The 13,893-nt window shown below is 38.3% G+C and overlaps 1 long non-coding RNA gene across 1 annotated transcript in view; it reads right to left on the reverse strand.

Annotated features, from left to right (window-relative positions):
* Positions 1–2,930: 2,930 nt before the first annotated feature.
* The window catches only part of LOC129631895 (uncharacterized), a 42,545-nt gene continuing 31,582 nt past the window's right edge, over positions 2,931–13,893 (reverse strand). The window contains exons 4-5 of the long non-coding RNA XR_008704223.1: positions 6,013–6,078; positions 2,931–3,119 (exon numbers count right to left, since the gene is read on the reverse strand). This is a non-coding gene — a long non-coding RNA (uncharacterized LOC129631895). The remainder of the gene's footprint in view (positions 3,120–6,012; positions 6,079–13,893) is intronic.

The raw sequence follows: 13,893 nt of genomic DNA on the forward strand, positions 1-13,893 counted from the left end.
AAAAACAAACACAGTCAATGTAATGAAAGCATTTTCCATAAGCATGGCTTTGTTTACTTATTTTTATTTTGTTTTGTTGCTTTCTGGGGCATTAATGAATTATATCAGGTATTTTGTTTTTAAATCATAACACCACACTGATTCTTCTGATGAAAATTGATTGCAAGTTCTGTGAAAGTCGCTCAGTCATGTCCGACTCTTTGTGACCCCATGGACTATACAGTCCATGGAATTCTCCAGGCCAGAATACTGGAGTGGGTAGCCTTTCCCTTCTCCAGGAGATCTTCCCAACTCACGGATTGAACCCAGGTCTCCCACATTGCTGGTGGATTCTTTACCAGCTGAGCCACAAAGGAAGTACATGTTCTATGTGTTAGATACAATTTCTTTTTGAGTCTTTGAAATGCTTCTACCAAATCCCTTCTGGAAATTCTACCACCATTTTAAAATTGGAGAAGTAAACACTTTTCAGCATATTTCTGAAGGAATTTCAGCATATTTCTTTGGGATTCTATGACTGGCAGGATATAGCAGTTATACCAATTTAATGCTGTTGATGGATCCTGGAAAACTTCTGAGATGCCCTGACTCTAGAGCAAGATAGGAATGTTTCTTTTGCTTTTGACCACCAGATAGAAACCCTGAATATTCACTGGAAGGATTGATGCTGAAGCTCCACTATTTTGGCCACCTGGAGAGTGGCCAAAGAGCTGACTCATTAGAAAAGACCCTGATGTTGGGACAGATTGAGCGCAAGAAGAGAAGCGGGTGACAGAGGATGAAATGGTTGGATGGCATCATTGACTCAGTGGACATGAGTTTGAGCAAACTCAGGGAGATGGTGAAAGACAGGGAAGCTGCAGTCCATGGGGTCACAAAGAGTCAGACGTGACTGAGAGATTGAACAACAACAACCAGACAGTGAGGAGCATCACAGGTTCTATGACTGACTAACCAGCGAACGTGATGGTTTGGTAGCTGCCGTGACACTCACTGAAAAGATTCCAAAGAGCAGAATTTGGTGGCTTTTATTTATATTTTTAAGAAAATATTTAATTTTTTTCAGTATTTAACTTCGTTATATTTTTGCTATTTTGGAAGAGCAGATTTACACATTGGTTTTGTTTTCTTAATGCCTGCAAAACTATCTAACCATTTTGCAGATGAGGGAATGGACATCAGCAGGAATTAATTCTCTAATGTTTCACAGCCAGTAATGAAAAAAACAAGACTGAAGCATAGGCCAACTTTTTTTTTAGTGAATGAATTTATTTTTTTACTTTACAATATTGTATTGGTTTTGCCACCTTCTTAAAGCCTACTACAAAGAATGGGCTTTCCTTCTATAATATATAATATTTCCAGGGAGGGCATGTTACTCTTTATTCAAAAGCCATGCCCTATCTAGTTCCAAAAAGTGTGAGAAACTATTTGTAAACTATGAATATTAAATAGGGACATGGGTTGTAAAATAGTCAAACATTAAAACTATTTAATTCAAGGAATTTTTAGAGGAACAGTTCATTCAAGTACATTCATATCATGGAATTTTGCTGCTAGCATTTCAAGTAAAGAGGTAGATCTGTACACACTGTATTGTACATCTCAAAGAAAAGCAGGTCATCTGATGAGCTGAGCATGTGATCTTGTTCATGTACTGGGATTTTGTGTGTGTGTTATGTCTTACTGTTTCTATACACATTCATGAATAGAAGTTTTTGTTTTTATTTTTATTTTTTTTTTAATTTTATTTTATTTTTTAAACTTTACAATATTGTATTAGTTTTGCCAAATATCAAAATGAATCTGCCACAGGTATACATGTGTTCCCCATCTTGCATCCTCCTCCCTCCTCCCTCCCCATACCATCCCTCTGGGTCGTCCCAGAGCACTTGCCCCAAGCATCCAGTATCGTGCATCGAACCTGGACTGGAAACTTGTTTCATACATGATATTTTACATGTTTCAATGCCATTCTCCCAAATCTTCCCACCCTCTCCCTCTCCCACAGAGTCCATAAGACTGTTCTATACATCAGTGTCTCTTTTGCTGTCTTGTACACAGGGTTATTGTTACCATCTTTCTAAATTCCATATATATGCATTAGTATACTGTATTGGTGTTTTTCTTTCTGGCTTACTTCACTTTGTATAATAGGCTTAGTTTTTATTTTGGCCATTCTGCATGACATGCGGGATCTTAATTCCCCCACCAGGGACTGAACCCATGCTCCCTGCACTGGAAGGTGGAGTTTTAACCACAGGACTCCAAGGGAAACCCCTAGAAGTTTTGTTTGTTTTGTCTTTAATGTTTCACAACATTAGTTACTACTAGCCTAGTAACCTATAGCATAGTTAGTTATAGCATAAGTAGTTACTTATAGTTACTTATAACATGATTAGTCAAATGGGCCAGGGCTAGGGGTCGAAAAGATTTCAAGGTACTTAGATTTTAGTCCATATTCTATACTATTTGAATCTAAAACACAGGTTCTTGTTCCTGATGCAATTATCTCCCCCCTTATCCCCCTCCCTGCTTCCCCTGATTAAGTACGTAGTTTTTAGTATATCTTCCATATCTTCAAAGTAAAAACTTTCTATAAACCCAGAGCCCTGCAGTTGGAGTGCTCTGGCTAGCAAACGGCATGAGCTGAAGAAAATCTTTGAGAAGTTTGACCTTCCTCTGCCTTGTCCGACTCCTGGGCAATGCTTTCCTAATGAGATTATGGGTATTACCAGTGATACCCAAATCTGGCTATGCTTCAGAGTCGTCTGTATAGGCTTTTGGGAGCCACTGATGGCTCTGAGAAGTGCTTTAGTAATTTAATTTTCTGGCTGGAAGGACATTTTTGAACTGAAGTGTGTGGTTTTTTTTTTTTGGCTACCTCTTAAAAATCATTGACTTTTAGTTATCTGAAGAACTTCAGATTATCCCCTTCAATCATTTAATTTGACAAATATTAAAAGTGAGGTTCAGAGCAGTTAAGTGAATTTTCCAAGGTCACAGAGCAGGTTATTGGAAATCATTGTTACATGTATCAGGACATTCTCCTGCCTTGTTAGCTACAATCTAATGAGTAAAATTTAATCTTCTTGTGATCCTCGGCTCTTCTGGTAGGCCTGTAATCATTATGAACATTAGTGATTAGCATATAGGAAAGCAAGATGAAAAATGGGTTAATGAGTGGAGTTTTTTTAAATTTTAAAAGAATGGTTAATTACTTTCCCCCAGAACCACTCCTCTTGCCATTTTACCCTTTTCTCCTAAAAAAAAAAAAAAAAAAACTTTCTTATAACAAACAAAGTTTGTAACAGGTCAGTTTCTGGAAATTCAAACTTCTGTTGCTTTTTAACTGAACTTAAGAGTTTCATTTATAACAAGAACCTAGAGGAGGGACTTCCCTGGTGGTCCACTGCCGATAAAAGGTATGTGGATTCAATCCCTGCTCGGGAACCAGGATTCCACATGCTATGTGGTATGGCCAAAAGATTTTCTTTTAAAGGAAAAAAAAAAGAAACCCTATAGAAATCTGTCTAGTCCCTTTATCCATTTTGTCCTTTAGATCAACTTTTATATTCTTTTTACAGATAATTAGTTTTTTCCACGATTGTCCCTATTTCAGGCAGCAGAGGTGATCAGGTTTCTGAACAAGTTCATTGGGTCTGACATCTCACTCATTAACTTGTGGTTTCCGCAAGCCTACGGAACTGTCATGATTCTGAAGAATGAGTATCTATGGGAAGGTACATATCTTACTCCAATGTAATTTTTCTAGACAATACTGAGGAAGAAAGGGCAAAGCATATTTATATGTAAACAGTTTTCAAAAGATGTTAAAATTATCAACTACATGCAGAAGTTAATATATAGGTGTATGTTACATATCTATCTGCAGATACATGCTGCTACTACAAAAGAAAAATTCCAAGTTTTAAAAATACAGAAAATGAATACTACTTTTTTTGTAAGAAGGAAGATTTAAAAAAAAAAAATAATGAATCTTACAAAATAGCCTCAGGTTTTGCTGAACTTACAGTGGTTTCTGTAATGGGACTTTTAAATTATTTGTAAAATAATAAACTATGGTTTCTCTTTTCCATTATTAAATTGAAATGGATATATTTGTCCATAGATATCTTGGAAGAGCTCATCTGCTAAATCTCCAGGGTTATAAGAGGTTAGACTAATAGGCTTGTACCAAATGAAATAAATAGACGTTAAGAACCTATATTCATCAATGCAATTTTTCCTTCCTCTAAAATTCCCACTTCTCTTTAGGCTTTAATTTGGGGTAATATGCATGCTGTGATTGTTATAGTTACTACATAAGAACACTTGCCTTGTTCATGGTCCTATGTCATGTGCTATGTGAGAAACCAAGGGGCCACAAAAAAAGGGCCCAGTCCCTGGGAACATCTGAGAATTGTTTGGGTCAAACTGACAATGGAAATTAACACACTTTTTTTTTTCTTCCTCTCTTATACCATATACCTTCTCCTTTCCTGATCTGTCTTCTTGGCTTATTAAAAGGAGGTGCTTATATAAGGCACTGTTTAAAGACAGTTTTAACTCAGAAAACTAATCAACAGATATACCATAGAATTTTTTTTTTTAATTTGTATTTATTTATTTGCCTGTCCTGTCTTAGTTGTGGCATGCGGGATCTAGTTCCCTGACCAGGAATCGAACCCTGGACCCCTGCATTGAGAGCACTGAGTGAGCCACTGGGTTGCTAGGGAAGTCCCTGTACCATAGAATTTAACAACATTTGCACCGTCTGAATTTTTGCCCATCAGCAATAACGGACATGAGCTAGTTTGAGTGTTTTAGAGGTGACATACTTGATCTGATAATACCCACACTTTACAAACAGCACTTTCAATCTGTCAATTTAGAGTCTTAGAATCAAACATTATAGTTTTCACATGAAGAACAGTTTAAGAGTAAGTTTAGAGACATATACTATCAAGGAAAATGTATTTCAGCTGTCTTTTAGAATTGGACATACAGAGAGTTTGTTCCAATTATCAGTGTAGAAAGTCACTTTAAAGAAATCACAATGGTAAGTGGACAAGAGAGACTCCACAGAGGATTGATTACCCAAGAGTCAAGCAACTAGAAAAATCCACTGGCGAGTAATGGCCTTGCGCTGTTTTTCTCCTACTCATCCATTTATAAATCACCCATTCTAATCAGTGGAGAACAATGAGCAACTGTGCCCAGCATAGAGTGGTGATGGGACAAGCAGGTCTGTGGATGAATAATTAGTGATGTTCCTGAGACCCACAGGGCATGACCTTGATGGTGTGGCTGGATCTCAAGGGACCAATGACTGTGATGTCCCTGTGGTTTCAGGAGGCTCTGGCTGGGCTGTTTATTGCCTGTTTATATGCTTTAGTATGTAAAGGCACTTACAGTGTTAATTCATATGTAAATACACTCTAGCTTTTATTCTTTAATCCAGAGAACAGAAAATGGAGCAAGAGAATCAAGACAACTTCTTCAAAAAAATTTGAGACTCTGGATTGCATCATTGGATTATGATGGTCTTTTAGAGTAAGAGGCTCTGGCAATAGTATTGCTCAGGAATGAGTCTGCCCCTAGTTATCCCACATAAATAATCTGAGTAAGAGAAAACCATGTGTCCTCCCACCACCCACCATGAATGATTTCTCCTCCAACTCATTCTTTCATGTGGCTTGACTGGTATACACTCAGTCTTTTCCTTGAGACTCTAATCTCTTGTTGAACTTCAGACTTTTTCTAGATTCAGGAAGTCACATTTTCCGCTTCCCCCATACTCAAAATCCTTTCTTTGATTTTTTGCTTTCTGTTTACTGACAGTACCTTTTTTATTTCTGTGAAAATGTCCATGTATATTTAAGCCTCCTGAGCAGTATTCTTTAAGCCCCATTGAATCCAACAGTGTATTCGCTATAGAAGATGCTGACTACATATTTATTGAATAGATGAAGGATTGCAAACTGACTATGTGACACATTCAACACTTACCTGGTGGGCACTTTCTTTGTTCCAGGCTTAGTTGTAATTGCTTCAGATGTGGAAAGAGATGAGAAGCTTAAAGAGAGTTAACAGAGACGTTAGCTTGGCTTCAGAAGGCAATGGCACCCCACTCCAGTACTCTTGCCTGGAAAATCCCATGGATGGAGGAGCCTGGTAGGCTGCAGTTCATGGGGTCACGAAAAGTCAGACACGACTGAGCGACTTCACTTTCACTTTTCACTTTCATGCCTTGGAGAAGGAAATGGCAACCCACTCCAGTGTTCTTGCCTGGAGAATCCCAGGGATGGGGGAGCCTGATGGGCTGCCATCTATGGGGTCGCACAGAGTTGGACACGACCAAAGCAACTTAGCAGCAGCAGCTTGGCTTCAGTATACCATAGGAGAATCCACACTACCTCTACATACAATCCTTGTAGGTAGATCTCTTTACCCATGTTCTTTTCCCCTTTCCTTCATGACCTTGTGCTAAGATTACACAGCTTTTGAATATTTTAGAACTATAGAAAGATCTAAAATGAAGGCATCGATCTCTGCCTATTGGCACCTGCAGATTGAACCAACTCTGCCTCTAAAACGTGGAGTAAATTTTCTAGAATTAGCTACTTTTTCATGTTGGTTCTGGAATCTTTGAAGTTTTGTACCCAGCTCCTCATATGCTCAGGCTCCTGCCCTTCCTGTTGATGCTTTTTCTCCTGAAACCTGAGTTCGAATTTCTAATTCCATGAGTTTGCATCAGTGATGAGGTATCTCCTACTTTTCTTCAGCTACCAAATTTACTGAAGCTATAAGTGATGTTAGCCTTGCTGTACTGGAAAGTTCAATGTCCCTCTGAGCTCTGTGGCATCCTTCACTTCTTTCAAGCTCAAGTATTCCCTGCCCTCTGATTCAAGGACACATCCCAAGTCATGAAACATGAAATTTGTCATGGACTAGCACAGGTGTTTCATCACTTGCCTCCTTGATTCTAATTGAAAGGCAATCAGACAGTCTAATGCAGAGGCTGAAGGTATGAGCTTTGAAAAAACTACCTCTGCAGCTGGTTATGTGATCTTGAGTAAACCTCTTTGCATTGCTGAGTCTTGATGTGCAGATCTCTAAAATGGGAAGTAGTTGTCATACTGGTAGTCACAGCAGGACTTTTGTTAGAATTAAATGAAATACACATCACAGGGGTACACCAGGTGCATGCGTGCTGCAGTTATTATTTTTACGTTTTTAAGACCTAAATCTATGCACTCATCTACCTCCTGTGTGTCTAGTAACTTCATCCTCATTCTTGAAAAACAAAAACAATCCATACAATCTGTTTGTTTCATTGAACTGAATTGCTCCCCATCAAGGCAGCATCGTTAAGCTTCTGGTACATATTCCTCTCATATCCCACGGTCTCATACTGTACCTGGTGCACATTTCTCTTATAGCAACAGGTGAGAAACAGTTACTGTCCATGGGAAAACTTTTTATTGTTATTCTTTTCTGCAATAGTAATAACTTACGGAAGCAAGAGTCATTCCCTTTATCTCTTTAGCACAGTTTATTTGATGTAGTTTTGAGCTCACAGCCACTGCTGAATAAGTTCTTATTGATCAATGAATGAATTGCTACCTGTTTCCTAGATCATGCATTAACAGTTTGAGACTCTGGCTTGGAATTTTAAAGATAAGACTATAGACAGCATGACTTATAAGCTCTTAAAAAGGGAGTCAGTATATCTAGGTTCTATTTTTTAAGTTCTGCTCCTTGTTTCATGAAAATACAGGCAAGATTCTTACGTTCTTCGGATTTCAAACAACTACCATAAAAAAATTGTATTATACAAGGTTAGGGTTAGTGAAGTTTACGGTATATTCAGACAGTTATCCATCTTCATTTCTGTGTTGGCAATGAGTTCTGATCCCAGATGTAGCTAACCCAGGAAAAGTACCATGAAAAAACACTGGTGCCTATCCAGAGAATGAGAGAATAGAGCAGCCTGCATATGCTACATCCTTTTCAGTCCTGAGTGTTTCTATTTCAGTAATGCTGTATTTCCAGTGTTACAATATTTCTTTTAAAAAATGATTAAAGTTGAACTCAGAAGGATCATATAGCTTATATAAAGTTATGTATAGAGTGTGTAAGTATGGAGTTCCATAGTATCAAGTTCAACATGGAATATTTGCAGGTAGAAACAGCTTTTTCCTAACATGGATCAGTTATTTCTACTCTTTCATTCTGCATGCCATCAACAAAAAGAGCATGAACATAATTAGAAAATCTATTAAGAATATCTTAAAACAGATTCCTTAATTTGAAAACAAAGATAATGAGGGGAGAGTAGGAAGGAGAGGTGATCAGCATTGGCCGGGTGGAAGCATTTTCAAATACAACTTCCTGCAAATCAGCAAGAGGCAAAGTCACAGATGTAGAGATGGCTCCTCGGAGGTCAGAACACTTTCTGCCTTGGGTTTGGATATTGTGACAACTTAGTTATGAACCAGCAGCACCATCTAGAGGTACACAGCAATCCTGCACATAAAATAATGGAGGCCAGCTATTTAAATAGAGCAATGGCCAACCATTGCTTCATTCCCACCCCCCACCCCCAAGATATGTATATATAATACCTTACGGAATGCCTGTAAACAAATTTCTTCCCATTCCCATCAAGAGATTACTGCAGTGTTCATTATTGGGAACACTCAAGGCTTCACTTCAGAAGCTGAAACTCCCCTCCACAACTTCCCTATTGAGAGGAAAGTCACTGACTGTCAGATCAGTTAATTCATTTCACACATTTACTGGATACCTGCCATGCCTCAGGCTTTGTGCTAGGCACTAGGGAAACACAAACACGAATACATTACTGGCTGCCCCTCTATACTCCTAGCCACATATCCACACCTAACCACATGGATAAATCTTCTGTCTTATCCTTTTAAGCAGTTTTTGAGTAGTAGGAGTGGGAAACTTTCAAAGCATTCATTCAATTTAAAAAATGTGTTCTGTATAAAACCACCAAGAACTTTTACAATGAAATCATAAATTCAAATAAATTTAGAGAGACGAGGGTTCCCTATGGTCTTAAAGTGAAAGTGAAAATCCCTCAGTTGTGTCCGACTCTTTGTGACTCCATGGACGATAGCCTGCCAGGCTTCTCTTTCCGTGGCATTGACCAGGCAATTTACCATTCCTTTCTCCAGGGTATTTTCCCATCCCAAGGATTGAACCTGCGTCTTTTGCATTGCAGGCTGTCAAACTCTGGTGTACTGGAGAATTACCTAGTACACTTTCCATTATAATCCAGGGTTGCAGACATTGAGCCCCAGATATTCTCATACTATCAATATGTGGTATGGCCCAGAATGATGAATTAGATTTGAATGTTTATCTGGTTTTTAAATCAGGCTTTCAGAGAGAAATGCTCTAACTTTGACTCACAGGGGAGCTGATTCTAGGATCATAAGTCAGAAGTGTCTTTTAAAAATTGTTTCCACATTTGTTTAACTGCCTCTGTTTATTGTTTAGACTTGATAACACCTAAGGACCACACTACTACTATAGTCTGGTAGTGCCGAGTGATTAATTTACCATTCCCTTCTCTGTTTCTCTGTTTTTTATTTGCTGCTTTGGGTCTTTTGTTGCAGCACAGGGGCTCAGTAGTTGTGATGCATGCAGAGTTGCCTCGCGGCACGTGGGGTCCTAGTTCCCCCACTAAGGATCAAACCCATGTCCCTGGCATTGCGAGGTGGGTTCTCAACCACTGGACCACCAGGGAAGACCCAATCCATTCTCTATATGTCAAATGAATTAACTTTGTAACAACTTGGCCATGGCTACATATTAGAATAATTTTAAGAATCATTCTATTAAAATATAGACCTTTAAGTTTGCTTGCTGCTTGGAAGAAAAGCTATGACAAACCTAGACAGCATATTAAAAATCAGAGACATTACTTTGCTGACAAAGGTCTGTATAGTCAAGGCTATGGTTTTTCTAGTAGTCATGTATGGATATGAGAGTTGGACCATAAAGAAGGCTGGTCACTGAAGAAATGATGCTTTCGAACTGTGGTGTTGCAGAAGACACTTGAGAGTCCCTTGGACTGCAAGGAGATCAAGCCAGTCAATCCTAACGGAAATCAATCCTGAATATTCATTGGAAGGACTGATCCTGAAGCTCCAATACTTTGGCCACCTGATGTGAAGAGCTGACTCATTAGAAAAGACCCTGATGCTGGAAAAGATAGAAGGCAAGAGGAGAAGGGGACAACGGAGGATGAGATGGTTGGATGGCATCACCGACTCAATGGACGTGAGTTTGAACAAGCTCAGGGAGATGGTGAGGGACAGGGAAGCCTGAAGTGCTGGAGTCCATGAGGTTGCAAAGAGTCAGACACAACTGGGAGACTGAACAACATATTAGAATAATTTTAAGAATCATTCTATTAAAATATAGGCTTTTAAGCTTACTTGTATCCACATTTTGATCTAGGTTTTATTTATATAGAAACATAACATCTGAGAATATTTGTGTAGTGAGCCCCTTGTTAGATTTAACTGGAAATCCATTATATTAGCAAACTCACAGCTGTGAGGCTGTGTGGGTGCAAGGAAGCTGAAAATTAGAAACTTGAGTGGATTTCAATACCTAATTCCACACCAAACATAGGCAAATTAGAGCTGGGGGAAAAATCCTTCTAAGTTGAAGGCAATTTAGCTTTCACTCTTTCTCATTTTGGCAGCCCCTGCTTTGAAAGATGCCCAAATATAAATCTGTGGGATTTAAAGAATTAAGCTTTTTGAAAGAAACTTGTAAAATGTCTGTGATAATAAATATCTTTCATGTATCTCCTCTTTGCACTTTTGTTCACATGGGAAAACATCCCATTATATCTCATTTGAACCATTAAACTAGCCTAGCAGTGGATAAGGCAATGGCACCACACTCCAGTACTGTTGCCTAGAAAATCCCATGGATGGAGGAGCCTGGTAGGCTGCAGTCCATGGGGTTGCGAAGAGTCGGACACGACTGAGTGACTTCACTGTCACTTTCCACTTTCATGCATTGGAGAAGGAAATGGCACCCCACTCCAGTGTTCTTGCCTGGAGAATTCCATGGACGGAGAAGCCTGGTAGGCTTCAGTCCATGGGGTCGCACAGAGTTGGACACAACTGAAGCAACTTAGCAGCAGCAGCAGTGAATTACCCTGACGACATTCTCAAATTGCCAAACTTTCCAAATTTAATGTCCACAGCTCCACTGTGGAGATCTTTTTACATGTCAATACATGGCTCAAGTAGTAAAAGAATCCACTTGCCAATGCAGGAGATGCAGGAGATGGGGTCCAATCCCTGGAGTGGAAAGACCCACCCCAGGAGGAGGAAATGAGGAAATGGCAACCCATCCCAGTATTCTTGCCTGGAGAGTTCCATGGACAGAGGAGCCTGGTGGGCTGCACTCCGTGGGGTCACAAACAGTTGGACATGAATAAGCATGCACATGTATGCCTGTAGCCATATTATTATAATTATGATTGTCACTTATATAAAATCTTTCCATAGCACAGCATTGACTTCAAAAGAGACTCCAAATTGGCAGCACTCATTCGTCATTTGACCTTATGCCTCTCACCTCAAACTTTTCAAAAGTGCTGAATTCCTTACCTCCTATAAACCCTCGACACCTACCTCTATGACTTTGCACATTGTACTTCCTGGATTGTGGTTTGTGATTGTAGCCAGGATAATTCAGCTCAGCCATTACCTGCCCTCTGGAAAAGCTTTCTCAACTGCTCAGGCTGTGTTAGATGTCCCTTCTCTTGGGCTATTTAGAAACCTACCATTTTTTAGATTCTACCATGAGAGATGCATAGTATATAAGAAACAAGAACAAGATGAGGTGCTTAATTCTAATAGTCTTAAAAGCCACAGGGTTTATAAGTCTTACCTGTAATTATCATTAAAATGTGAGTTCATCCAAAGCAGAGAATACCTGTAATTTTATATTCTGTAATTTTGATCTCAGTCATTATATGTTTAACACATACATGAATGCTCCTATTTACTTCTGTTTACTATGTACCTCAGTTTCCATCCTGAAACGATTGAGATGATTTTCTATAGGGTCACATTTGTTAATCAAATAATGTCATCAGTGACTCTTAACTATAGTTATTCTTAAAACATCAAGTTCCAGAAATAGTAATACAAGCCTGGGGGAGGGGGATGTCTCAGGGAAGTTCTGGAATTGCAGTGGATGGAAGATATTTTAGTTTCAGAGAAATATTAGAAAACTCTTGTAGAATTAGCACTGTTGTTTATTAGTCATTTCTTAAATTTTGAAACAAATATAATTTTTATCTTTATTGGTATAATTTGGAACTGCAAATAAATCAGTATCTTGCTGGTGTCAAGTTTCACTTGTTAGACTATTTGATCATCCTGGGTTAACAAAACTAGTCATAATATTGATATTGTTATTTTCTTATGTTTTGTGAGAGAGCTGCCATTTCATCAGTTAAATAAGCCCTGGCTCAAATGCAGGTCAGTAAATCAGGCAAGCCATCTTTTTACTGAAAGATGAATCCTATCAATCAAAACCAATATGAACATATGATGTAAAACTCGAACTTCCCAGTGTCTCTCCTCTGATGGATTTGGAAAGAACACAATGGTGATAATGCCTTCACTCACTTTCTTTCACAATATATGACTCAAATTTGACAACATAGTATATTTTATATTCTTTAGATTCCATTTGGCTGTGAATTTGAAACTAACGTCAATAGACATTTTCTAATATTTCTCCCTGACTTCCTATACTTTGGTCCTAAATACACTCAGATTTCTCAGAATTTATCCTCTTTTATTTTGTACTCACCTTCTCCACCTTATCCCTCTCTCTGAAATGTATCTTGTATCCAATGATTATTGTGTTTATAAAAAAACAATTTGATAATATATATGAAGACATTAAAAATGTTCAAATACTTCTCATTTTCAATTCTCAGGAATCTATTCTTTTATAATAATATGAAGTAAAAGTGTTCATCTTTCAGTATCGTCCGACTCTCTGCGACCCCATAGACTATAGCCTGCCATGCTCCCCTGTCCATGGCATTTCCCAGGAAAGAATGCTGGAGTGGGTTGCCATTCCCTTCTCCATGCGATCTTCCGAACCCAGGGATCAAACCCAGGGTTTCCTGCATTGCAGGCAGATTCTTTACCATCTGAGCCACAAAGAAAGCCCCAAATAATATGGATACAGGAAAATCTTTGAATAACAGAGATTTTAGTGACAGCTTAAGTTATAAAACATTTTATAAGTTGGAAACAATGAAAGAGTAATGGTAAATTAAATAATTATCAATTCTCAGAGTAGAAAGCTATAAAGTTATTAAAATCTTGTCTATAAAAAGTTTGTCATAAAATTGCCAAAGTAAACTGGAGAAAAGGAGACAAGGTGTAGGAGTATCTTAATTTAACAAGAATAGAATATAGCACACAAATATAATGGAGTAGAATAGATACAAGCAATTTGTAAAATAGTGTTGGAGAATATGACAATGCTTACCTACCCACATTTTCTGTAATGAACATATGTTATCCTTCTAATGATTGAGAAGAAACAAAATAAACACGACTAAGAAACTAACGTACAGAGTGATAAGGCTTTAGACATTTTGCTGCTGTGGGATCATAACATTCAAGTTAACATCATATTTGGATTTTGTGTCCTGGAACCTAGAAGGATTTTAAGATCTATTGATCAACTGATCTGTCTACCTACCTACTTATATGTATTAATATCTATTTTCAAGTATCCTCCACATACCTGTTTTGAACCATTCGTTAGCTATTGCCTAGGCCATTTTTTAACACATTTTTT

The sequence above is a fragment of the Bubalus kerabau genome, chromosome 17 (genome assembly GCF_029407905.1).
Source record: "Bubalus kerabau isolate K-KA32 ecotype Philippines breed swamp buffalo chromosome 17, PCC_UOA_SB_1v2, whole genome shotgun sequence".
NCBI classification, from domain to species: Eukaryota; Metazoa; Chordata; class Mammalia; order Artiodactyla; family Bovidae; genus Bubalus; species Bubalus kerabau.